General features: G+C 75.6%; 9 non-coding genes across 9 annotated transcripts; all 9 read left to right on the top strand.

Annotated features, from left to right (window-relative positions):
* Positions 1-1,445: 1,445 nt before the first annotated feature.
* Positions 1,446-1,564, top strand: LOC126065267 (5S ribosomal RNA). The gene has a single exon (XR_007514812.1). It is a non-coding gene; the product is annotated as a 5S ribosomal RNA (ribosomal RNA).
* A 2,308-nt stretch (positions 1,565-3,872) lies between these two features.
* Positions 3,873-3,991, top strand: LOC126065255 (5S ribosomal RNA). Its single transcript, XR_007514801.1, has one exon. It is a non-coding gene; the product is annotated as a 5S ribosomal RNA (ribosomal RNA).
* Positions 3,992-6,299: 2,308 nt separating this feature from the next.
* Positions 6,300-6,418, top strand: LOC126065244 (5S ribosomal RNA). The gene has a single exon (XR_007514790.1). It is a non-coding gene; the product is annotated as a 5S ribosomal RNA (ribosomal RNA).
* A 2,308-nt stretch (positions 6,419-8,726) lies between these two features.
* Positions 8,727-8,845, top strand: LOC126065259 (5S ribosomal RNA). The gene has a single exon (XR_007514805.1). It is a non-coding gene; the product is annotated as a 5S ribosomal RNA (ribosomal RNA).
* A 2,313-nt stretch (positions 8,846-11,158) lies between these two features.
* On the top strand, positions 11,159-11,277 carry LOC126065258 (5S ribosomal RNA). Its single transcript, XR_007514804.1, has one exon. It is a non-coding gene; the product is annotated as a 5S ribosomal RNA (ribosomal RNA).
* A 2,308-nt stretch (positions 11,278-13,585) lies between these two features.
* LOC126065257 (5S ribosomal RNA) lies at positions 13,586-13,704 on the top strand. Its single transcript, XR_007514803.1, has one exon. It is a non-coding gene; the product is annotated as a 5S ribosomal RNA (ribosomal RNA).
* A 2,308-nt stretch (positions 13,705-16,012) lies between these two features.
* Positions 16,013-16,131, top strand: LOC126065256 (5S ribosomal RNA). The gene has a single exon (XR_007514802.1). It is a non-coding gene; the product is annotated as a 5S ribosomal RNA (ribosomal RNA).
* A 2,308-nt stretch (positions 16,132-18,439) lies between these two features.
* Positions 18,440-18,558, top strand: LOC126065254 (5S ribosomal RNA). Its single transcript, XR_007514800.1, has one exon. It is a non-coding gene; the product is annotated as a 5S ribosomal RNA (ribosomal RNA).
* A 2,308-nt stretch (positions 18,559-20,866) lies between these two features.
* Positions 20,867-20,985, top strand: LOC126065208 (5S ribosomal RNA). The gene has a single exon (XR_007514760.1). It is a non-coding gene; the product is annotated as a 5S ribosomal RNA (ribosomal RNA).
* Positions 20,986-21,378: the final 393 nt, after the last annotated feature.

Genomic DNA, 21,378 nt, shown 5'->3' with positions numbered 1-21,378 from the left:
CTTGAGGTGGGGATCTCGTGCCCGGGAGGAACAGGTGCCCTCCTGCCCGGTGTCCCGCGCGGGCCTAGACGTGGCCTCAAGTGGCCTGACCCCGATGAGTGAGTGAGGACGGGTCCTCCTGGCCGTCGGGCACACAGAACTAGGGGAGCCGGGGCCAGTCGAGCTGGGGGCCTCCCCGAGAGGTGCGAGACCGCAGCAGGGGCGCGCGGGGGTCCAGGCCGGGTGGGGTGGTGCGGTGTTGAGCTGGAGGCTATGCGGGGGGCGGGGCGCCGGGCGCGGGGCGGGGACGGCCACGCACGTTTCCTGCAGGGCTGTGGCTCTGGACCGCCAGGGCCAGAAGCAGCCTGCCCGCGGTCAGCGGGGGGTGAGGTGCGGATGGCGGGGGCCGCCCGCCCTCCCCGCGCCGGTCGCCCGTCCCCACCCAGGCCCCCGCCGCCACCCCACCCCACCCCACCCCACCCCACAACCCGCCCTCCCTCCTCCCATCGGGGAAGCTCACCAGTGAGCTGGGCAGCTGGGCCAACGCGCCTGCCCGACCGCCCTGGCCCCCCACCGACCCTCCCGTCAGGCTAAGCGCCGCCTGCCCCACCTCCAGCCCCCCAGCAGGACCGGGAGCCTACGTGGGGTCCTGACTGGCCAGTGGGCAGGACGTCCCTCGTCGGTAGGCGTGTGGCTCGTGCGTGGTCTTTCGCCGCTCCCCGGTGCCCTCCCCCGCCAGCACCAGGGCTCGGGGGTCCGGTGGGAAGTACCAGAGGGCCTCCGCGGCACCTAGGAGCAGCCTGGCGCGCAAGGGTTCGCCGTGCTCCTCCGAGTCCCGCGTGGCCCTGGAGGGCCACGGCCGGCCAGGAGGGCGACGAGGGGCAAAGGCGGGAGGGACAGGTGGGCCGGGGACCGGGCCCGGGGCCGGGACTGGGGCCGAGAGCCGGGCCCGGCGAGGGCCCCTTGGAGGAAGGGGAGGCAAAGGGAGGCCCGGCCAGGGGACGGGCCGGGGGGTGGGGGGGCGAGTGGAGGCCGGGGCCACCCCGCGCTGGGCAGGGGGAGAGACGAGAGGCGCTCGGCCAGATGTCGGCGGAAGCAGGCGGCCCGAGTGCCTCCCGGTGCCGCCGGGGGCGAGGGGCGAGCAGGCGGCAGGAGAGCCCCGGCCGGACTGAGGGGGGCCGTGGGGCTTGGCAGGAAGGGCAGGGGGCGCGACCCGGGCGGCCTTCCCGCCTGGCTGACTGCCTTCCTCCCGGTCGCCGCCACCTGCCTGCTTGGAGGCCGGACTCTTGGGCCGGCTGGCCGGGACCCGCACCCTTGGCCAGGCGGGGCGGGCCGGGGCGGGCCGGGGCGGGCCGGGGCGGGGCTGGGCGGCCAAAGCTGGAGGCTGCCGGGGCGGCCAAGGCGCGCTGCGCCGGCGGCTGGGGCCGCTGAGCAGGCTCTTAGGGCGAGCGGCGGCAGGCGCTGACGTCTACGGCCATACCACCCTGAACGCGCCCGATCTCGTCCGATCTCGGAAGCTAAGCAGGGTCGGGCCTGGTTAGTACTTGGATGGGAGACCGCCTGGGAATACCGGGTGCTGTAGGCTTTTACGCCTCCTTTTCTCTTTTGCCGCCAACCCACGGGGCACAGGGACACACGGACACGGACAGGGACGCAACCAGGCCAGGAAGCCCGGCCCAGGGGCCCGGCCAGCGGCCCTCGGGCACCAGGAAAGCTTCGGGGGTGGCGGCGGCGTCGACGAGGACGACGACGGCGACGACGACGACGGCGGACGACGGCGGCCGACGGCGGCCCGGCACTCCAGTCCAGTCGGGCCGCAGCGCTTCCCGGCCGCCCCTACTCTCCCCCGCTCCCACCCCCCGCCCGGGCCTTCAGGTTCAGGCCCTGCGGGAGCGCGCCCTGCCCTCGTGGCGGTGGGAGACGCTCCCCGTGGCGCCAGAGCCTCTCCTTGGGGCCGGAGCTCTGTCCTTGTCCAGCGGGGGCAGGCCCCTGGCTCAGAGGGCCTTCGGGAGCCACCCGGGCCGCCTCCGCCCTGCCGCCCCCCCACCCTCCACCCCGACCGGCCTCTGCCCCAACTTGGCTGCTCGGCTGCCCTCCTTCCCTCGGGCTCTGCCCACCCTTCCTGGCTCTGCAGGCCTGCCTCCTGGTGTGCCGGGATGTCTGCCAGTGGATTGGGAGGAGAAGACACCCGGGGCGGGCGGGCCCCTTGCCCTCCCCGGGCAACTTGCTTCGTGTACTCTGGGGGTGGGGGTGGGGCTGGGGCTGGGGCTGGGGCTGGGGCTGGGGCTGGGGGTGCGGGTGTGGACGTGAGACGGCCACAACGGTGGTGGTGGCGGTGGCCGCCGGACACTCGGCCGACTAGCCAGCCTCTCTCTCTGAGGTGTGGCGTGGGGGGGGAGGGGGGTCGGGGAGGCGACGAGGCGGGCGTGGGGGCGGTGGTGAGGCGGCCTTGAGGTGGGGATCTCGTGCCCGGGAGGAACAGGTGCCCTCCTGCCCGGTGTCCCGCGCGGGCCTAGACGTGGCCTCAAGTGGCCTGACCCCGATGAGTGAGTGAGGACGGGTCCTCCTGGCCGTCGGGCACACAGAACTAGGGGAGCCGGGGCCAGTCGAGCTGGGGGCCTCCCCGAGAGGTGCGAGACCGCAGCAGGGGCGCGCGGGGGTCCAGGCCGGGTGGGGTGGTGCGGTGTTGAGCTGGAGGCTATGCGGGGGGCGGGGCGCCGGGCGCGGGGCGGGGACGGCCACGCACGTTTCCTGCAGGGCTGTGGCTCTGGACCGCCAGGGCCAGAAGCAGCCTGCCCGCGGTCAGCGGGGGGTGAGGTGCGGATGGCGGGGGCCGCCCGCCCTCCCCGCGCCGGTCGCCCGTCCCCACCCAGGCCCCCGCCGCCACCCCACCCCACCCCACCCCACCCCACAACCCGCCCTCCCTCCTCCCATCGGGGAAGCTCACCAGTGAGCTGGGCAGCTGGGCCAACGCGCCTGCCCGACCGCCCTGGCCCCCCACCGACCCTCCCGTCAGGCTAAGCGCCGCCTGCCCCACCTCCAGCCCCCCAGCAGGACCGGGAGCCTACGTGGGGTCCTGACTGGCCAGTGGGCAGGACGTCCCTCGTCGGTAGGCGTGTGGCTCGTGCGTGGTCTTTCGCCGCTCCCCGGTGCCCTCCCCCGCCAGCACCAGGGCTCGGGGGTCCGGTGGGAAGTACCAGAGGGCCTCCGCGGCACCTAGGAGCAGCCTGGCGCGCAAGGGTTCGCCGTGCTCCTCCGAGTCCCGCGTGGCCCTGGAGGGCCACGGCCGGCCAGGAGGGCGACGAGGGGCAAAGGCGGGAGGGACAGGTGGGCCGGGGACCGGGCCCGGGGCCGGGACTGGGGCCGAGAGCCGGGCCCGGCGAGGGCCCCTTGGAGGAAGGGGAGGCAAAGGGAGGCCCGGCCAGGGGACGGGCCGGGGGGTGGGGGGGCGAGTGGAGGCCGGGGCCACCCCGCGCTGGGCAGGGGGAGAGACGAGAGGCGCTCGGCCAGATGTCGGCGGAAGCAGGCGGCCCGAGTGCCTCCCGGTGCCGCCGGGGGCGAGGGGCGAGCAGGCGGCAGGAGAGCCCCGGCCGGACTGAGGGGGGCCGTGGGGCTTGGCAGGAAGGGCAGGGGGCGCGACCCGGGCGGCCTTCCCGCCTGGCTGACTGCCTTCCTCCCGGTCGCCGCCACCTGCCTGCTTGGAGGCCGGACTCTTGGGCCGGCTGGCCGGGACCCGCACCCTTGGCCAGGCGGGGCGGGCCGGGGCGGGCCGGGGCGGGCCGGGGCGGGGCTGGGCGGCCAAAGCTGGAGGCTGCCGGGGCGGCCAAGGCGCGCTGCGCCGGCGGCTGGGGCCGCTGAGCAGGCTCTTAGGGCGAGCGGCGGCAGGCGCTGACGTCTACGGCCATACCACCCTGAACGCGCCCGATCTCGTCCGATCTCGGAAGCTAAGCAGGGTCGGGCCTGGTTAGTACTTGGATGGGAGACCGCCTGGGAATACCGGGTGCTGTAGGCTTTTACGCCTCCTTTTCTCTTTTGCCGCCAACCCACGGGGCACAGGGACACACGGACACGGACAGGGACGCAACCAGGCCAGGAAGCCCGGCCCAGGGGCCCGGCCAGCGGCCCTCGGGCACCAGGAAAGCTTCGGGGGTGGCGGCGGCGTCGACGAGGACGACGACGGCGACGACGACGACGGCGGACGACGGCGGCCGACGGCGGCCCGGCACTCCAGTCCAGTCGGGCCGCAGCGCTTCCCGGCCGCCCCTACTCTCCCCCGCTCCCACCCCCCGCCCGGGCCTTCAGGTTCAGGCCCTGCGGGAGCGCGCCCTGCCCTCGTGGCGGTGGGAGACGCTCCCCGTGGCGCCAGAGCCTCTCCTTGGGGCCGGAGCTCTGTCCTTGTCCAGCGGGGGCAGGCCCCTGGCTCAGAGGGCCTTCGGGAGCCACCCGGGCCGCCTCCGCCCTGCCGCCCCCCCACCCTCCACCCCGACCGGCCTCTGCCCCAACTTGGCTGCTCGGCTGCCCTCCTTCCCTCGGGCTCTGCCCACCCTTCCTGGCTCTGCAGGCCTGCCTCCTGGTGTGCCGGGATGTCTGCCAGTGGATTGGGAGGAGAAGACACCCGGGGCGGGCGGGCCCCTTGCCCTCCCCGGGCAACTTGCTTCGTGTACTCTGGGGGTGGGGGTGGGGCTGGGGCTGGGGCTGGGGCTGGGGCTGGGGCTGGGGGTGCGGGTGTGGACGTGAGACGGCCACAACGGTGGTGGTGGCGGTGGCCGCCGGACACTCGGCCGACTAGCCAGCCTCTCTCTCTGAGGTGTGGCGTGGGGGGGGAGGGGGGTCGGGGAGGCGACGAGGCGGGCGTGGGGGCGGTGGTGAGGCGGCCTTGAGGTGGGGATCTCGTGCCCGGGAGGAACAGGTGCCCTCCTGCCCGGTGTCCCGCGCGGGCCTAGACGTGGCCTCAAGTGGCCTGACCCCGATGAGTGAGTGAGGACGGGTCCTCCTGGCCGTCGGGCACACAGAACTAGGGGAGCCGGGGCCAGTCGAGCTGGGGGCCTCCCCGAGAGGTGCGAGACCGCAGCAGGGGCGCGCGGGGGTCCAGGCCGGGTGGGGTGGTGCGGTGTTGAGCTGGAGGCTATGCGGGGGGCGGGGCGCCGGGCGCGGGGCGGGGACGGCCACGCACGTTTCCTGCAGGGCTGTGGCTCTGGACCGCCAGGGCCAGAAGCAGCCTGCCCGCGGTCAGCGGGGGGTGAGGTGCGGATGGCGGGGGCCGCCCGCCCTCCCCGCGCCGGTCGCCCGTCCCCACCCAGGCCCCCGCCGCCACCCCACCCCACCCCACCCCACCCCACAACCCGCCCTCCCTCCTCCCATCGGGGAAGCTCACCAGTGAGCTGGGCAGCTGGGCCAACGCGCCTGCCCGACCGCCCTGGCCCCCCACCGACCCTCCCGTCAGGCTAAGCGCCGCCTGCCCCACCTCCAGCCCCCCAGCAGGACCGGGAGCCTACGTGGGGTCCTGACTGGCCAGTGGGCAGGACGTCCCTCGTCGGTAGGCGTGTGGCTCGTGCGTGGTCTTTCGCCGCTCCCCGGTGCCCTCCCCCGCCAGCACCAGGGCTCGGGGGTCCGGTGGGAAGTACCAGAGGGCCTCCGCGGCACCTAGGAGCAGCCTGGCGCGCAAGGGTTCGCCGTGCTCCTCCGAGTCCCGCGTGGCCCTGGAGGGCCACGGCCGGCCAGGAGGGCGACGAGGGGCAAAGGCGGGAGGGACAGGTGGGCCGGGGACCGGGCCCGGGGCCGGGACTGGGGCCGAGAGCCGGGCCCGGCGAGGGCCCCTTGGAGGAAGGGGAGGCAAAGGGAGGCCCGGCCAGGGGACGGGCCGGGGGGTGGGGGGGCGAGTGGAGGCCGGGGCCACCCCGCGCTGGGCAGGGGGAGAGACGAGAGGCGCTCGGCCAGATGTCGGCGGAAGCAGGCGGCCCGAGTGCCTCCCGGTGCCGCCGGGGGCGAGGGGCGAGCAGGCGGCAGGAGAGCCCCGGCCGGACTGAGGGGGGCCGTGGGGCTTGGCAGGAAGGGCAGGGGGCGCGACCCGGGCGGCCTTCCCGCCTGGCTGACTGCCTTCCTCCCGGTCGCCGCCACCTGCCTGCTTGGAGGCCGGACTCTTGGGCCGGCTGGCCGGGACCCGCACCCTTGGCCAGGCGGGGCGGGCCGGGGCGGGCCGGGGCGGGCCGGGGCGGGGCTGGGCGGCCAAAGCTGGAGGCTGCCGGGGCGGCCAAGGCGCGCTGCGCCGGCGGCTGGGGCCGCTGAGCAGGCTCTTAGGGCGAGCGGCGGCAGGCGCTGACGTCTACGGCCATACCACCCTGAACGCGCCCGATCTCGTCCGATCTCGGAAGCTAAGCAGGGTCGGGCCTGGTTAGTACTTGGATGGGAGACCGCCTGGGAATACCGGGTGCTGTAGGCTTTTACGCCTCCTTTTCTCTTTTGCCGCCAACCCACGGGGCACAGGGACACACGGACACGGACAGGGACGCAACCAGGCCAGGAAGCCCGGCCCAGGGGCCCGGCCAGCGGCCCTCGGGCACCAGGAAAGCTTCGGGGGTGGCGGCGGCGTCGACGAGGACGACGACGGCGACGACGACGACGGCGGACGACGGCGGCCGACGGCGGCCCGGCACTCCAGTCCAGTCGGGCCGCAGCGCTTCCCGGCCGCCCCTACTCTCCCCCGCTCCCACCCCCCGCCCGGGCCTTCAGGTTCAGGCCCTGCGGGAGCGCGCCCTGCCCTCGTGGCGGTGGGAGACGCTCCCCGTGGCGCCAGAGCCTCTCCTTGGGGCCGGAGCTCTGTCCTTGTCCAGCGGGGGCAGGCCCCTGGCTCAGAGGGCCTTCGGGAGCCACCCGGGCCGCCTCCGCCCTGCCGCCCCCCCACCCTCCACCCCGACCGGCCTCTGCCCCAACTTGGCTGCTCGGCTGCCCTCCTTCCCTCGGGCTCTGCCCACCCTTCCTGGCTCTGCAGGCCTGCCTCCTGGTGTGCCGGGATGTCTGCCAGTGGATTGGGAGGAGAAGACACCCGGGGCGGGCGGGCCCCTTGCCCTCCCCGGGCAACTTGCTTCGTGTACTCTGGGGGTGGGGGTGGGGGCTGGGGCTGGGGCTGGGGCTGGGGCTGGGGGTGCGGGTGTGGACGTGAGACGGCCACAACGGTGGTGGTGGCGGTGGCCGCCGGACACTCGGCCGACTAGCCAGCCTCTCTCTCTGAGGTGTGGCGTGGGGGGGGAGGGGGGTCGGGGAGGCGACGAGGCGGGCGTGGGGGCGGTGGTGAGGCGGCCTTGAGGTGGGGATCTCGTGCCCGGGAGGAACAGGTGCCCTCCTGCCCGGTGTCCCGCGCGGGCCTAGACGTGGCCTCAAGTGGCCTGACCCCGATGAGTGAGTGAGGACGGGTCCTCCTGGCCGTCGGGCACACAGAACTAGGGGAGCCGGGGCCAGTCGAGCTGGGGGCCTCCCCGAGAGGTGCGAGACCGCAGCAGGGGCGCGCGGGGGTCCAGGCCGGGTGGGGTGGTGCGGTGTTGAGCTGGAGGCTATGCGGGGGGCGGGGCGCCGGGCGCGGGGCGGGGACGGCCACGCACGTTTCCTGCAGGGCTGTGGCTCTGGACCGCCAGGGCCAGAAGCAGCCTGCCCGCGGTCAGCGGGGGGTGAGGTGCGGATGGCGGGGGCCGCCCGCCCTCCCCGCGCCGGTCGCCCGTCCCCACCCAGGCCCCCGCCGCCACCCCACCCCACCCCACCCCACCCCACCCCACAACCCGCCCTCCCTCCTCCCATCGGGGAAGCTCACCAGTGAGCTGGGCAGCTGGGCCAACGCGCCTGCCCGACCGCCCTGGCCCCCCACCGACCCTCCCGTCAGGCTAAGCGCCGCCTGCCCCACCTCCAGCCCCCCAGCAGGACCGGGAGCCTACGTGGGGTCCTGACTGGCCAGTGGGCAGGACGTCCCTCGTCGGTAGGCGTGTGGCTCGTGCGTGGTCTTTCGCCGCTCCCCGGTGCCCTCCCCCGCCAGCACCAGGGCTCGGGGGTCCGGTGGGAAGTACCAGAGGGCCTCCGCGGCACCTAGGAGCAGCCTGGCGCGCAAGGGTTCGCCGTGCTCCTCCGAGTCCCGCGTGGCCCTGGAGGGCCACGGCCGGCCAGGAGGGCGACGAGGGGCAAAGGCGGGAGGGACAGGTGGGCCGGGGACCGGGCCCGGGGCCGGGACTGGGGCCGAGAGCCGGGCCCGGCGAGGGCCCCTTGGAGGAAGGGGAGGCAAAGGGAGGCCCGGCCAGGGGACGGGCCGGGGGGTGGGGGGGCGAGTGGAGGCCGGGGCCACCCCGCGCTGGGCAGGGGGAGAGACGAGAGGCGCTCGGCCAGATGTCGGCGGAAGCAGGCGGCCCGAGTGCCTCCCGGTGCCGCCGGGGGCGAGGGGCGAGCAGGCGGCAGGAGAGCCCCGGCCGGACTGAGGGGGGCCGTGGGGCTTGGCAGGAAGGGCAGGGGGCGCGACCCGGGCGGCCTTCCCGCCTGGCTGACTGCCTTCCTCCCGGTCGCCGCCACCTGCCTGCTTGGAGGCCGGACTCTTGGGCCGGCTGGCCGGGACCCGCACCCTTGGCCAGGCGGGGCGGGCCGGGGCGGGCCGGGGCGGGCCGGGGCGGGGCTGGGCGGCCAAAGCTGGAGGCTGCCGGGGCGGCCAAGGCGCGCTGCGCCGGCGGCTGGGGCCGCTGAGCAGGCTCTTAGGGCGAGCGGCGGCAGGCGCTGACGTCTACGGCCATACCACCCTGAACGCGCCCGATCTCGTCTGATCTCGGAAGCTAAGCAGGGTCGGGCCTGGTTAGTACTTGGATGGGAGACCGCCTGGGAATACCGGGTGCTGTAGGCTTTTACGCCTCCTTTTCTCTTTTGCCGCCAACCCACGGGGCACAGGGACACACGGACACGGACAGGGACGCAACCAGGCCAGGAAGCCCGGCCCAGGGGCCCGGCCAGCGGCCCTCGGGCACCAGGAAAGCTTCGGGGGTGGCGGCGGCGTCGACGAGGACGACGACGGCGACGACGACGACGGCGGACGACGGCGGCCGACGGCGGCCCGGCACTCCAGTCCAGTCGGGCCGCAGCGCTTCCCGGCCGCCCCTACTCTCCCCCGCTCCCACCCCCCGCCCGGGCCTTCAGGTTCAGGCCCTGCGGGAGCGCGCCCTGCCCTCGTGGCGGTGGGAGACGCTCCCCGTGGCGCCAGAGCCTCTCCTTGGGGCCGGAGCTCTGTCCTTGTCCAGCGGGGGCAGGCCCCTGGCTCAGAGGGCCTTCGGGAGCCACCCGGGCCGCCTCCGCCCTGCCGCCCCCCCACCCTCCACCCCGACCGGCCTCTGCCCCAACTTGGCTGCTCGGCTGCCCTCCTTCCCTCGGGCTCTGCCCACCCTTCCTGGCTCTGCAGGCCTGCCTCCTGGTGTGCCGGGATGTCTGCCAGTGGATTGGGAGGAGAAGACACCCGGGGCGGGCGGGCCCCTTGCCCTCCCCGGGCAACTTGCTTCGTGTACTCTGGGGGTGGGGGTGGGGCTGGGGCTGGGGCTGGGGCTGGGGCTGGGGCTGGGGGTGCGGGTGTGGACGTGAGACGGCCACAACGGTGGTGGTGGCGGTGGCCGCCGGACACTCGGCCGACTAGCCAGCCTCTCTCTCTGAGGTGTGGCGTGGGGGGGGAGGGGGGTCGGGGAGGCGACGAGGCGGGCGTGGGGGCGGTGGTGAGGCGGCCTTGAGGTGGGGATCTCGTGCCCGGGAGGAACAGGTGCCCTCCTGCCCGGTGTCCCGCGCGGGCCTAGACGTGGCCTCAAGTGGCCTGACCCCGATGAGTGAGTGAGGACGGGTCCTCCTGGCCGTCGGGCACACAGAACTAGGGGAGCCGGGGCCAGTCGAGCTGGGGGCCTCCCCGAGAGGTGCGAGACCGCAGCAGGGGCGCGCGGGGGTCCAGGCCGGGTGGGGTGGTGCGGTGTTGAGCTGGAGGCTATGCGGGGGGCGGGGCGCCGGGCGCGGGGCGGGGACGGCCACGCACGTTTCCTGCAGGGCTGTGGCTCTGGACCGCCAGGGCCAGAAGCAGCCTGCCCGCGGTCAGCGGGGGGTGAGGTGCGGATGGCGGGGGCCGCCCGCCCTCCCCGCGCCGGTCGCCCGTCCCCACCCAGGCCCCCGCCGCCACCCCACCCCACCCCACCCCACCCCACCCCACAACCCGCCCTCCCTCCTCCCATCGGGGAAGCTCACCAGTGAGCTGGGCAGCTGGGCCAACGCGCCTGCCCGACCGCCCTGGCCCCCCACCGACCCTCCCGTCAGGCTAAGCGCCGCCTGCCCCACCTCCAGCCCCCCAGCAGGACCGGGAGCCTACGTGGGGTCCTGACTGGCCAGTGGGCAGGACGTCCCTCGTCGGTAGGCGTGTGGCTCGTGCGTGGTCTTTCGCCGCTCCCCGGTGCCCTCCCCCGCCAGCACCAGGGCTCGGGGGTCCGGTGGGAAGTACCAGAGGGCCTCCGCGGCACCTAGGAGCAGCCTGGCGCGCAAGGGTTCGCCGTGCTCCTCCGAGTCCCGCGTGGCCCTGGAGGGCCACGGCCGGCCAGGAGGGCGACGAGGGGCAAAGGCGGGAGGGACAGGTGGGCCGGGGACCGGGCCCGGGGCCGGGACTGGGGCCGAGAGCCGGGCCCGGCGAGGGCCCCTTGGAGGAAGGGGAGGCAAAGGGAGGCCCGGCCAGGGGACGGGCCGGGGGGTGGGGGGGCGAGTGGAGGCCGGGGCCACCCCGCGCTGGGCAGGGGGAGAGACGAGAGGCGCTCGGCCAGATGTCGGCGGAAGCAGGCGGCCCGAGTGCCTCCCGGTGCCGCCGGGGGCGAGGGGCGAGCAGGCGGCAGGAGAGCCCCGGCCGGACTGAGGGGGGCCGTGGGGCTTGGCAGGAAGGGCAGGGGGCGCGACCCGGGCGGCCTTCCCGCCTGGCTGACTGCCTTCCTCCCGGTCGCCGCCACCTGCCTGCTTGGAGGCCGGACTCTTGGGCCGGCTGGCCGGGACCCGCACCCTTGGCCAGGCGGGGCGGGCCGGGGCGGGCCGGGGCGGGCCGGGGCGGGGCTGGGCGGCCAAAGCTGGAGGCTGCCGGGGCGGCCAAGGCGCGCTGCGCCGGCGGCTGGGGCCGCTGAGCAGGCTCTTAGGGCGAGCGGCGGCAGGCGCTGACGTCTACGGCCATACCACCCTGAACGCGCCCGATCTCGTCTGATCTCGGAAGCTAAGCAGGGTCGGGCCTGGTTAGTACTTGGATGGGAGACCGCCTGGGAATACCGGGTGCTGTAGGCTTTTACGCCTCCTTTTCTCTTTTGCCGCCAACCCACGGGGCACAGGGACACACGGACACGGACAGGGACGCAACCAGGCCAGGAAGCCCGGCCCAGGGGCCCGGCCAGCGGCCCTCGGGCACCAGGAAAGCTTCGGGGGTGGCGGCGGCGTCGACGAGGACGACGACGGCGACGACGACGACGGCGGACGACGGCGGCCGACGGCGGCCCGGCACTCCAGTCCAGTCGGGCCGCAGCGCTTCCCGGCCGCCCCTACTCTCCCCCGCTCCCACCCCCCGCCCGGGCCTTCAGGTTCAGGCCCTGCGGGAGCGCGCCCTGCCCTCGTGGCGGTGGGAGACGCTCCCCGTGGCGCCAGAGCCTCTCCTTGGGGCCGGAGCTCTGTCCTTGTCCAGCGGGGGCAGGCCCCTGGCTCAGAGGGCCTTCGGGAGCCACCCGGGCCGCCTCCGCCCTGCCGCCCCCCCACCCTCCACCCCGACCGGCCTCTGCCCCAACTTGGCTGCTCGGCTGCCCTCCTTCCCTCGGGCTCTGCCCACCCTTCCTGGCTCTGCAGGCCTGCCTCCTGGTGTGCCGGGATGTCTGCCAGTGGATTGGGAGGAGAAGACACCCGGGGCGGGCGGGCCCCTTGCCCTCCCCGGGCAACTTGCTTCGTGTACTCTGGGGGTGGGGGTGGGGCTGGGGCTGGGGCTGGGGCTGGGGCTGGGGCTGGGGGTGCGGGTGTGGACGTGAGACGGCCACAACGGTGGTGGTGGCGGTGGCCGCCGGACACTCGGCCGACTAGCCAGCCTCTCTCTCTGAGGTGTGGCGTGGGGGGGGAGGGGGGTCGGGGAGGCGACGAGGCGGGCGTGGGGGCGGTGGTGAGGCGGCCTTGAGGTGGGGATCTCGTGCCCGGGAGGAACAGGTGCCCTCCTGCCCGGTGTCCCGCGCGGGCCTAGACGTGGCCTCAAGTGGCCTGACCCCGATGAGTGAGTGAGGACGGGTCCTCCTGGCCGTCGGGCACACAGAACTAGGGGAGCCGGGGCCAGTCGAGCTGGGGGCCTCCCCGAGAGGTGCGAGACCGCAGCAGGGGCGCGCGGGGGTCCAGGCCGGGTGGGGTGGTGCGGTGTTGAGCTGGAGGCTATGCGGGGGGCGGGGCGCCGGGCGCGGGGCGGGGACGGCCACGCACGTTTCCTGCAGGGCTGTGGCTCTGGACCGCCAGGGCCAGAAGCAGCCTGCCCGCGGTCAGCGGGGGGTGAGGTGCGGATGGCGGGGGCCGCCCGCCCTCCCCGCGCCGGTCGCCCGTCCCCACCCAGGCCCCCGCCGCCACCCCACCCCACCCCACCCCACCCCACAACCCGCCCTCCCTCCTCCCATCGGGGAAGCTCACCAGTGAGCTGGGCAGCTGGGCCAACGCGCCTGCCCGACCGCCCTGGCCCCCCACCGACCCTCCCGTCAGGCTAAGCGCCGCCTGCCCCACCTCCAGCCCCCCAGCAGGACCGGGAGCCTACGTGGGGTCCTGACTGGCCAGTGGGCAGGACGTCCCTCGTCGGTAGGCGTGTGGCTCGTGCGTGGTCTTTCGCCGCTCCCCGGTGCCCTCCCCCGCCAGCACCAGGGCTCGGGGGTCCGGTGGGAAGTACCAGAGGGCCTCCGCGGCACCTAGGAGCAGCCTGGCGCGCAAGGGTTCGCCGTGCTCCTCCGAGTCCCGCGTGGCCCTGGAGGGCCACGGCCGGCCAGGAGGGCGACGAGGGGCAAAGGCGGGAGGGACAGGTGGGCCGGGGACCGGGCCCGGGGCCGGGACTGGGGCCGAGAGCCGGGCCCGGCGAGGGCCCCTTGGAGGAAGGGGAGGCAAAGGGAGGCCCGGCCAGGGGACGGGCCGGGGGGTGGGGGGGCGAGTGGAGGCCGGGGCCACCCCGCGCTGGGCAGGGGGAGAGACGAGAGGCGCTCGGCCAGATGTCGGCGGAAGCAGGCGGCCCGAGTGCCTCCCGGTGCCGCCGGGGGCGAGGGGCGAGCAGGCGGCAGGAGAGCCCCGGCCGGACTGAGGGGGGCCGTGGGGCTTGGCAGGAAGGGCAGGGGGCGCGACCCGGGCGGCCTTCCCGCCTGGCTGACTGCCTTCCTCCCGGTCGCCGCCACCTGCCTGCTTGGAGGCCGGACTCTTGGGCCGGCTGGCCGGGACCCGCACCCTTGGCCAGGCGGGGCGGGCCGGGGCGGGCCGGGGCGGGCCGGGGCGGGGCTGGGCGGCCAAAGCTGGAGGCTGCCGGGGCGGCCAAGGCGCGCTGCGCCGGCGGCTGGGGCCGCTGAGCAGGCTCTTAGGGCGAGCGGCGGCAGGCGCTGACGTCTACGGCCATACCACCCTGAACGCGCCCGATCTCGTCTGATCTCGGAAGCTAAGCAGGGTCGGGCCTGGTTAGTACTTGGATGGGAGACCGCCTGGGAATACCGGGTGCTGTAGGCTTTTACGCCTCCTTTTCTCTTTTGCCGCCAACCCACGGGGCACAGGGACACACGGACACGGACAGGGACGCAACCAGGCCAGGAAGCCCGGCCCAGGGGCCCGGCCAGCGGCCCTCGGGCACCAGGAAAGCTTCGGGGGTGGCGGCGGCGTCGACGAGGACGACGACGGCGACGACGACGACGGCGGACGACGGCGGCCGACGGCGGCCCGGCACTCCAGTCCAGTCGGGCCGCAGCGCTTCCCGGCCGCCCCTACTCTCCCCCGCTCCCACCCCCCGCCCGGGCCTTCAGGTTCAGGCCCTGCGGGAGCGCGCCCTGCCCTCGTGGCGGTGGGAGACGCTCCCCGTGGCGCCAGAGCCTCTCCTTGGGGCCGGAGCTCTGTCCTTGTCCAGCGGGGGCAGGCCCCTGGCTCAGAGGGCCTTCGGGAGCCACCCGGGCCGCCTCCGCCCTGCCGCCCCCCCACCCTCCACCCCGACCGGCCTCTGCCCCAACTTGGCTGCTCGGCTGCCCTCCTTCCCTCGGGCTCTGCCCACCCTTCCTGGCTCTGCAGGCCTGCCTCCTGGTGTGCCGGGATGTCTGCCAGTGGATTGGGAGGAGAAGACACCCGGGGCGGGCGGGCCCCTTGCCCTCCCCGGGCAACTTGCTTCGTGTACTCTGGGGGTGGGGGTGGGGCTGGGGCTGGGGCTGGGGCTGGGGCTGGGGCTGGGGGTGCGGGTGTGGACGTGAGACGGCCACAACGGTGGTGGTGGCGGTGGCCGCCGGACACTCGGCCGACTAGCCAGCCTCTCTCTCTGAGGTGTGGCGTGGGGGGGGAGGGGGGTCGGGGAGGCGACGAGGCGGGCGTGGGGGCGGTGGTGAGGCGGCCTTGAGGTGGGGATCTCGTGCCCGGGAGGAACAGGTGCCCTCCTGCCCGGTGTCCCGCGCGGGCCTAGACGTGGCCTCAAGTGGCCTGACCCCGATGAGTGAGTGAGGACGGGTCCTCCTGGCCGTCGGGCACACAGAACTAGGGGAGCCGGGGCCAGTCGAGCTGGGGGCCTCCCCGAGAGGTGCGAGACCGCAGCAGGGGCGCGCGGGGGTCCAGGCCGGGTGGGGTGGTGCGGTGTTGAGCTGGAGGCTATGCGGGGGGCGGGGCGCCGGGCGCGGGGCGGGGACGGCCACGCACGTTTCCTGCAGGGCTGTGGCTCTGGACCGCCAGGGCCAGAAGCAGCCTGCCCGCGGTCAGCGGGGGGTGAGGTGCGGATGGCGGGGGCCGCCCGCCCTCCCCGCGCCGGTCGCCCGTCCCCACCCAGGCCCCCGCCGCCACCCCACCCCACCCCACCCCACCCCACAACCCGCCCTCCCTCCTCCCATCGGGGAAGCTCACCAGTGAGCTGGGCAGCTGGGCCAACGCGCCTGCCCGACCGCCCTGGCCCCCCACCGACCCTCCCGTCAGGCTAAGCGCCGCCTGCCCCACCTCCAGCCCCCCAGCAGGACCGGGAGCCTACGTGGGGTCCTGACTGGCCAGTGGGCAGGACGTCCCTCGTCGGTAGGCGTGTGGCTCGTGCGTGGTCTTTCGCCGCTCCCCGGTGCCCTCCCCCGCCAGCACCAGGGCTCGGGGGTCCGGTGGGAAGTACCAGAGGGCCTCCGCGGCACCTAGGAGCAGCCTGGCGCGCAAGGGTTCGCCGTGCTCCTCCGAGTCCCGCGTGGCCCTGGAGGGCCACGGCCGGCCAGGAGGGCGACGAGGGGCAAAGGCGGGAGGGACAGGTGGGCCGGGGACCGGGCCCGGGGCCGGGACTGGGGCCGAGAGCCGGGCCCGGCGAGGGCCCCTTGGAGGAAGGGGAGGCAAAGGGAGGCCCGGCCAGGGGACGGGCCGGGGGGTGGGGGGGCGAGTGGAGGCCGGGGCCACCCCGCGCTGGGCAGGGGGAGAGACGAGAGGCGCTCGGCCAGATGTCGGCGGAAGCAGGCGGCCCGAGTGCCTCCCGGTGCCGCCGGGGGCGAGGGGCGAGCAGGCGGCAGGAGAGCCCCGGCCGGACTGAGGGGGGCCGTGGGGCTTGGCAGGAAGGGCAGGGGGCGCGACCCGGGCGGCCTTCCCGCCTGGCTGACTGCCTTCCTCCCGGTCGCCGCCACCTGCCTGCTTGGAGGCCGGACTCTTGGGCCGGCTGGCCGGGACCCGCACCCTTGGCCAGGCGGGGCGGGCCGGGGCGGGCCGGGGCGGGCCGGGGCGGGGCTGGGCGGCCAAAGCTGGAGGCTGCCGGGGCGGCCAAGGCGCGCTGCGCCGGCGGCTGGGGCCGCTGAGCAGGCTCTTAGGGCGAGCGGCGGCAGGCGCTGACGTCTACGGCCATACCACCCTGAACGCGCCCGATCTCGTCTGATCTCGGAAGCTAAGCAGGGTCGGGCCTGGTTAGTACTTGGATGGGAGACCGCCTGGGAATACCGGGTGCTGTAGGCTTTTACGCCTCCTTTTCTCTTTTGCCGCCAACCCACGGGGCACAGGGACACACGGACACGGACAGGGACGCAACCAGGCCAGGAAGCCCGGCCCAGGGGCCCGGCCAGCGGCCCTCGGGCACCAGGAAAGCTTCGGGGGTGGCGGCGGCGTCGACGAGGACGACGACGGCGACGACGACGACGGCGGACGACGGCGGCCGACGGCGGCCCGGCACTCCAGTCCAGTCGGGCCGCAGCGCTTCCCGGCCGCCCCTACTCTCCCCCGCTCCCACCCCCCGCCCGGGCCTTCAGGTTCAGGCCCTGCGGGAGCGCGCCCTGCCCTCGTGGCGGTGGGAGACGCTCCCCGTGGCGCCAGAGCCTCTCCTTGGGGCCGGAGCTCTGTCCTTGTCCAGCGGGGGCAGGCCCCTGGCTCAGAGGGCCTTCGGGAGCCACCCGGGCCGCCTCCGCCCTGCCGCCCCCCCACCCTCCACCCCGACCGGCCTCTGCCCCAACTTGGCTGCTCGGCTGCCCTCCTTCCCTCGGGCTCTGCCCACCCTTCCTGGCTCTGCAGGCCTGCCTCCTGGTGTGCCGGGATGTCTGCCAGTGGATTGGGAGGAGAAGACACCCGGGGCGGGCGGGCCCCTTGCCCTCCCCGGGCAACTTGCTTCGTGTACTCTGGGGGTGGGGGTGGGGCTGGGGCTGGGGCTGGGGCTGGGGCTGGGGCTGGGGGTGCGGGTGTGGACGTGAGACGGCCACAACGGTGGTGGTGGCGGTGGCCGCCGGACACTCGGCCGACTAGCCAGCCTCTCTCTCTGAGGTGTGGCGTGGGGGGGGAGGGGGGTCGGGGAGGCGACGAGGCGGGCGTGGGGGCGGTGGTGAGGCGGCCTTGAGGTGGGGATCTCGTGCCCGGGAGGAACAGGTGCCCTCCTGCCCGGTGTCCCGCGCGGGCCTAGACGTGGCCTCAAGTGGCCTGACCCCGATGAGTGAGTGAGGACGGGTCCTCCTGGCCGTCGGGCACACAGAACTAGGGGAGCCGGGGCCAGTCGAGCTGGGGGCCTCCCCGAGAGGTGCGAGACCGCAGCAGGGGCGCGCGGGGGTCCAGGCCGGGTGGGGTGGTGCGGTGTTGAGCTGGAGGCTATGCGGGGGGCGGGGCGCCGGGCGCGGGGCGGGGACGGCCACGCACGTTTCCTGCAGGGCTGTGGCTCTGGACCGCCAGGGCCAGAAGCAGCCTGCCCGCGGTCAGCGGGGGGTGAGGTGCGGATGGCGGGGGCCGCCCGCCCTCCCCGCGCCGGTCGCCCGTCCCCACCCAGGCCCCCGCCGCCACCCCACCCCACCCCACCCCACCCCACAACCCGCCCTCCCTCCTCCCATCGGGGAAGCTCACCAGTGAGCTGGGCAGCTGGGCCAACGCGCCTGCCCGACCGCCCTGGCCCCCCACCGACCCTCCCGTCAGGCTAAGCGCCGCCTGCCCCACCTCCAGCCCCCCAGCAGGACCGGGAGCCTACGTGGGGTCCTGACTGGCCAGTGGGCAGGACGTCCCTCGTCGGTAGGCGTGTGGCTCGTGCGTGGTCTTTCGCCGCTCCCCGGTGCCCTCCCCCGCCAGCACCAGGGCTCGGGGGTCCGGTGGGAAGTACCAGAGGGCCTCCGCGGCACCTAGGAGCAGCCTGGCGCGCAAGGGTTCGCCGTGCTCCTCCGAGTCCCGCGTGGCCCTGGAGGGCCACGGCCGGCCAGGAGGGCGACGAGGGGCAAAGGCGGGAGGGACAGGTGGGCCGGGGACCGGGCCCGGGGCCGGGACTGGGGCCGAGAGCCGGGCCCGGCGAGGGCCCCTTGGAGGAAGGGGAGGCAAAGGGAGGCCCGGCCAGGGGACGGGCCGGGGGGTGGGGGGGCGAGTGGAGGCCGGGGCCACCCCGCGCTGGGCAGGGGGAGAGACGAGAGGCGCTCGGCCAGATGTCGGCGGAAGCAGGCGGCCCGAGTGCCTCCCGGTGCCGCCGGGGGCGAGGGGCGAGCAGGCGGCAGGAGAGCCCCGGCCGGACTGAGGGGGGCCGTGGGGCTTGGCAGGAAGGGCAGGGGGCGCGACCCGGGCGGCCTTCCCGCCTGGCTGACTGCCTTCCTCCCGGTCGCCGCCACCTGCCTGCTTGGAGGCCGGACTCTTGGGCCGGCTGGCCGGGACCCGCACCCTTGGCCAGGCGGGGCGGGCCGGGGCGGGCCGGGGCGGGCCGGGGCGGGGCTGGGCGGCCAAAGCTGGAGGCTGCCGGGGCGGCCAAGGCGCGCTGCGCCGGCGGCTGGGGCCGCTGAGCAGGCTCTTAGGGCGAGCGGCGGCAGGCGCTGACGTCTACGGCCATACCACCCTGAACGCGCCCGATCTCGTCTGATCTCGGAAGCTAAGCAGGGTCGGGCCTGGTTAGTACTTGGATGGGAGACCGCCTGGGAATACCGGGTGCTGTAGGCTTTTACGCCTCCTTTTCTCTTTTGCCGCCAACCCACGGGGCACAGGGACACACGGACACGGACAGGGACGCAACCAGGCCAGGAAGCCCGGCCCAGGGGCCCGGCCAGCGGCCCTCGGGCACCAGGAAAGCTTCGGGGGTGGCGGCGGCGTCGACGAGGACGACGACGGCGACGACGACGACGGCGGACGACGGCGGCCGACGGCGGCCCGGCACTCCAGTCCAGTCGGGCCGCAGCGCTTCCCGGCCGCCCCTACTCTCCCCCGCTCCCACCCCCCGCCCGGGCCTTCAGGTTCAGGCCCTGCGGGAGCGCGCCCTGCCCTCGTGGCGGTGGGAGACGCTCCCCGTGGCGCCAGAGCCTCTCCTTGGGGCCGGAGCTCTGTCCTTGTCCAGCGGGGGCAGGCCCCTGGCTCAGAGGGCCTTCGGGAGCCACCCGGGCCGCCTCCGCCCTGCCGCCCCCCCACCCTCCACCCCGACCGGCCTCTGCCCCAACTTGGCTGCTCGGCTGCCCTCCTTCCCTCGGGCTCTGCCCACCCTTCCTGGCTCTGCAGGCCTGCCTCCTGGTGTGCCGGGATGTCTGCCAGTGGATTGGGAGGAGAAGACACCCGGGGCGGGCGGGCCCCTTGCCCTCCCCGGGCAACTTGCTTCGTGTACTCTGGGGGTGGGGGTGGGGCTGGGGCTGGGGCTGGGGCTGGGGCTGGGGCTGGGGGTGCGGGTGTGGACGTGAGACGGCCACAACGGTGGTGGTGGCGGTGGCCGCCGGACACTCGGCCGACTAGCCAGCCTCTCTCTCTGAGGTGTGGCGTGGGGGGGGAGGGGGGTCGGGGAGGCGACGAGGCGGGCGTGGGGGCGGTGGTGAGGCGGCCTTGAGGTGGGGATCTCGTGCCCGGGAGGAACAGGTGCCCTCCTGCCCGGTGTCCCGCGCGGGCCTAGACGTGGCCTCAAGTGGCCTGACCCCGATGAGTGAGTGAGGACGGGTCCTCCTGGCCGTCGGGCACACAGAACTAGGGGAGCCGGGGCCAGTCGAGCTGGGGGCCTCCCCGAGAGGTGCGAGACCGCAGCAGGGGCGCGCGGGGGTCCAGGCCGGGTGGGGTGGTGCGGTGTTGAGCTGGAGGCTATGCGGGGGGCGGGGCGCCGGGCGCGGGGCGGGGACGGCCACGCACGTTTCCTGCAGGGCTGTGGCTCTGGACCGCCAGGGCCAGAAGCAGCCTGCCCGCGGTCAGCGGGGGGTGAGGTGCGGATGGCGGGGGCCGCCCGCCCTCCCCGCGCCGGTCGCCCGTCCCCACCCAGGCCCCCGCCGCCACCCCACCCCACCCCACCCCACCCCACAACCCGCCCTCCCTCCTCCCATCGGGGAAGCTCACCAGTGAGCTGGGCAGCTGGGCCAACGCGCCTGCCCGACCGCCCTGGCCCCCCACCGACCCTCCCGTCAGGCTAAGCGCCGCCTGCCCCACCTCCAGCCCCCCAGCAGGACCGGGAGCCTACGTGGGGTCCTGACTGGCCAGTGGGCAGGACGTCCCTCGTCGGTAGGCGTGTGGCTCGTGCGTGGTCTTTCGCCGCTCCCCGGTGCCCTCCCCCGCCAGCACCAGGGCTCGGGGGTCCGGTGGGAAGTACCAGAGGGCCTCCGCGGCACCTAGGAGCAGCCTGGCGCGCAAGGGTTCGCCGTGCTCCTCCGAGTCCCGCGTGGCCCTGGAGGGCCACGGCCGGCCAGGAGGGCGACGAGGGGCAAAGGCGGGAGGGACAGGTGGGCCGGGGACCGGGCCCGGGGCCGGGACTGGGGCCGAGAGCCGGGCCCGGCGAGGGCCCCTTGGAGGAAGGGGAGGCAAAGGGAGGCCCGGCCAGGGGACGGGCCGGGGGGTGGGGGGGCGAGTGGAGGCCGGGGCCACCCCGCGCTGGGCAGGGGGAGAGACGAGAGGCGCTCGGCCAGATGTCGGCGGAAGCAGGCGGCCCGAGTGCCTCCCGGTGCCGCCGGGGGCGAGGGGCGAGCAGGCGGCAGGAGAGCCCCGGCCGGACTGAGGGGGGCCGTGGGGCTTGGCAGGAAGGGCAGGGGGCGCGACCCGGGCGGCCTTCCCGCCTGGCTGACTGCCTTCCTCCCGGTCGCCGCCACCTGCCTGCTTGGAGGCCGGACTCTTGGGCCGGCTGGCCGGGACCCGCACCCTTGGCCAGGCGGGGCGGGCCGGGGCGGGCCGGGGCGGGCCGGGGCGGGGCTGGGCGGCCAAAGCTGGAGGCTGCCGGGGCGGCCAAGGCGCGCTGCGCCGGCGGCTGGGGCCGCTGAGCAGGCTCTTAGGGCGAGCGGCGGCAGGCGCTGACGTCTACGGCCATACCACCCTGAACGCGCCCGATCTCGTCCGATCTCGGAAGCTAAGCAGGGTCGGGCCTGGTTAGTACTTGGATGGGAGACCGCCTGGGAATACCGGGTGCTGTAGGCTTTTACGCCTCCTTTTCTCTTTTGCCGCCAACCCACGGGGCACAGGGACACACGGACACGGACAGGGACGCAACCAGGCCAGGAAGCCCGGCCCAGGGGCCCGGCCAGCGGCCCTCGGGCACCAGGAAAGCTTCGGGGGTGGCGGCGGCGTCGACGAGGACGACGACGGCGACGACGACGACGGCGGACGACGGCGGCCGACGGCGGCCCGGCACTCCAGTCCAGTCGGGCCGCAGCGCTTCCCGGCCGCCCCTACTCTCCCCCGCTCCCACCCCCCGCCCGGGCCTTCAGGTTCAGGCCCTGCGGGAGCGCGCCCTGCCCTCGTGGCGGTGGGAGACGCTCCCCGTGGCGCCAGAGCCTCTCCTTGGGGCCGGAGCTCTGTCCTTGTCCAGCG

This window comes from Elephas maximus, chromosome 21 (assembly GCF_024166365.1).
Source record: "Elephas maximus indicus isolate mEleMax1 chromosome 21, mEleMax1 primary haplotype, whole genome shotgun sequence".
Taxonomy (NCBI): domain Eukaryota; kingdom Metazoa; phylum Chordata; class Mammalia; order Proboscidea; family Elephantidae; genus Elephas; species Elephas maximus.
Note: the sequence above shows the minus strand (reverse complement) of the source record. Positions and strands in the feature narration are given on the sequence as shown.